We start from the raw sequence: 3,284 nt of genomic DNA, 5'->3' as shown, positions 1-3,284 counted from the left end.
AGCCTGCTTCTCCCTCTCCTTCTGCCTGCTCCCCCTGCTTGTTTTTTCTTTCTCTCTCTCTGTCAATTGAATAAATAAAAATCTTTTTAAAAAAAGATCATTTGCTACCCAATTACTATATAAAAGATCCGTGAATTATCAATTCTTAAGGAAGCAAAGTACAATAAAGATACATTAAAACTCAACTGAGTCTGATTTACTCATTGATGATTCAGAAGTGGCTCAAAGATCCAAAGTTATTGAATTAGGGTCAACTGAATGATGAAGCAACTTTATATTGACCTTAACTTATGCTCTACAGTTGATAGAAGTTATTATTCTCTACATGATGGAATGCCAGATAATCCAACATTTGCTATGAATCTTGAAATGCACACATCCAGCTACATCATGAAGACAATATTCCACAATACCAATGAGCTTTTTGGAAGTATTCAACTTCTGATGACTCAAATAGCTGATTTTAAAGAAACAAATGCAGACAAGTTTCGTTAACTAGAAATTTCCAATTCATTTGGCTTAGTATGCTATTTGGCTGGAAACAAAACATTATATTACCAGTAAACATGGACTAAAAAAACTGTATACCCTAATTAAAACAGACTGAAAACAAAAAGCAAAACAACACAGAACAAAATTTGAATGTTAGATGACAGTTAATCTTAGCTTGTTCTATTCTCTTATTGTAGGTTATATATTTTTAAACTGATAAGAACAGATACTACACTTGATCTTAGCCAAAAGGCCGAGAAGCAATTGGGTTATATATTTTTTAAATGTAGATTATTATCCCCCTATTTTTTTTTTGTTTTGTTCATTGTTTTTGTTTGGTTCTATTTTGCAAATAGATTGGATTAAAATATTCTCAATGTACAGCTAATACACATGGAGTTGGGGTCCAGGCTTGAAACCAAAATCTGTGACCTTAACCTATCTGGAGGCCTGTTAACACAGTTTTCCACAAGTCTATTTGTGTGAGAAGAAAAAGGATCCCTTCAAGATATATACCCAGAGGAAAGGTGCCTCAGTGAAGGAGTAGATTGAGTCCATAGTGAGCACTGAGCACAGTAACTATCATTTGCTTTTTTTTTTTTAAGATTTATTTATTTTAGAGAGGGAGGGGTTACAAGAAGGAAGGGCACAGGGAGAGGGAGGGAGAATCTTAAGCAGACTCTCCATTAAGTGCAGACCTGAAGCTGGGGCTTGATCTCATGACCCCGAGATCACAAATTGAGCCAAGACTGAGAGTCAGACTCTTAACTGACTGTGCTACCCAGGCACCCCCAGCTGTCATTTACTCTTTATACAACAAAGCCCCAGGAAGTCCTAGGCAAAAATGAAAGTCAAACAGAATAAAGGGGATGGCTTTCCCTCAAAACTCTACAAGTTATTGAGAATGCAAGGCAGCTGTCTTTTTGCAGGATGAAAAGGGAAAGCAGGATTCATCACATTTGGGGATCTATAGCAGCTCCGTTCTGCTATTTTCTAACAGTGACATTGCGAAGGTTGCACTGAGTCCCCACCCCAACATGGTGGCTTTGGAACCACAGAACAATCTGACACCAAAGACGGTAGACAGTGCTGGATGCAAAAGACCCAGATCTGACTCAGCAGGTAGCAGAGTTTAGATCTGGAAGAAGGGTTCGTGACTTCTGCCCCATGAGGCTCTTGGAAATAATAGGCTTGGGGCACTTGGCAGTACCTTTTTGGTCTCAAAACAGAGGACAAGGGTGAGCCAAAGAAATTTTATTTTGTTGGTAATGCAATTTAATTTTCTACATCTGAGAGCCTCCACAACTTCATCCGAATTAGACTCCTAACATGCATCTATAAAGCCAAAAGATCAGAGAGAAGACCAACATGATTTCTTAAGCGCTCCATTTTCCAAGAAAATACAAGGCTATCTCTCCTTAATTATTTGTAATTAAAATCATTCAGGTAATTATATTTAATGAATAATATCTCTCTTCATCTCAAGGCATCCTGAATGAGTCAGAAGATAAACACACTTGCATCTCTGTGTGCACACACCCTTCTCTCCCCACCTTTCCCTTTGTCTCTGACCCCTCCACCCCTTCAAGGAACAAGCGATTCCATTATTGGAAGCAGACGAGTCCAAGCCCCCAGGTGGATAGGCAGAGGTGCAGTTAAGGGTACCCTTGTCTGGTAAATTAGACAGCCTCCAGTTCTGTGTTTATGAGATTGCTTTCCCTCACGTGACTGCTAGACAAGCCTATTCACCTGTTAACCTCTATACTCTGTGCCTTAAAGCTCACGGTCAGAACTCACAAAGAAGCACTTGATATGTGGAACCAGATTTGCCCTGGCCCCTGTGTAAGGCTCCTGCCTTTTCCAGCTTGCCCCTCCCCGACTTCCTTCATCACTGTTTTAGGACACCAGCATTCAGCAACCTGCCAGACATGCATTTTCTCTAAGAAACCACATAGAAAGAGAACAGAAAAGAAACGCAAAGTGTCTTCTGGTCCCCTGAGTCCACCAAATGCTTTCATGAGCCTCTTGCAGATTTGTTTAGGCCCACATTGCTCTTTCCAGGACCCGAAGCTCTAAGCCAGTGCCTCCAGCCAATGGGTACTGCAAAATCCTTTTGAAGTGTGTGCACACTCCACTGCAGAAAGAGCCTTTCTAAAGGGATCTGAACTATTACTTTTCAAACCTTTGAGACCCAGATGTTTTCATGGGCCAAGAGCTGTTCTCTGAATTCAAAGGAGAGCTGGTGCTTTTACAGAGCTGAGTAGTGGCAGATGTCCAGCACGACTCATGTGGTGAGTTCACTGTATTGTGATTTATAAAATGTCCCCAATAAAATGAAGAAAAAAAATTTAAAAAATGAAAAATCTGTTCCTTATTTACCCTACAGTGGGGGAAAAAAAACACCATAATGCATTTCTAAGAATGCTTAATTTTATATGTGTGATCATAATCATTTAAACTTTTGCTAGCATTTTTCCAGAAGCCTTTTTTCTCTTAGAAGAGCCAAAACATTTCCCCCACCCTGATTGTCACAAGCAAAAGCAATAAATAATTTCTTCTATTAGAAGCCTGAAGGGCACTTAACTACGTGGCATACATTTTAAGGGAAATTTGAGAGATGTTTTTTTTTTGTTTTTTTTTTTAATTCAGACTTTCCAAGAAAAGTTGAAATGTGGATCACATTTAAATTAATATTGGAAATCAGCACAGTTGGGGAGGAAGGACAAAGGAAATTCCAGTTTGCCTTTCTCCCAGTTTTTGTATATAAATTGTTATATATATTTTTAAAAGAA

The 3,284-nt window shown here is 38.9% G+C and overlaps 1 pseudogene; it reads right to left on the bottom strand.

Moving 5' to 3' along the window:
- Positions 1-640: 640 nt before the first annotated feature.
- Positions 641-757, bottom strand: LOC116876688 (annotated as a pseudogene).
- Between the last annotated feature and the right edge of the window lie 2,527 nt (positions 758-3,284).

This window comes from Lontra canadensis, unplaced genomic scaffold (genome assembly GCF_010015895.1).
Source record: "Lontra canadensis isolate GAN:19392208 unplaced genomic scaffold, GSC_riverotter_1.0 scaffold46, whole genome shotgun sequence".
NCBI classification, from domain to species: domain Eukaryota; kingdom Metazoa; phylum Chordata; class Mammalia; order Carnivora; family Mustelidae; genus Lontra; species Lontra canadensis.
This window is presented reverse-complemented; position numbering and strand designations above follow the sequence as displayed.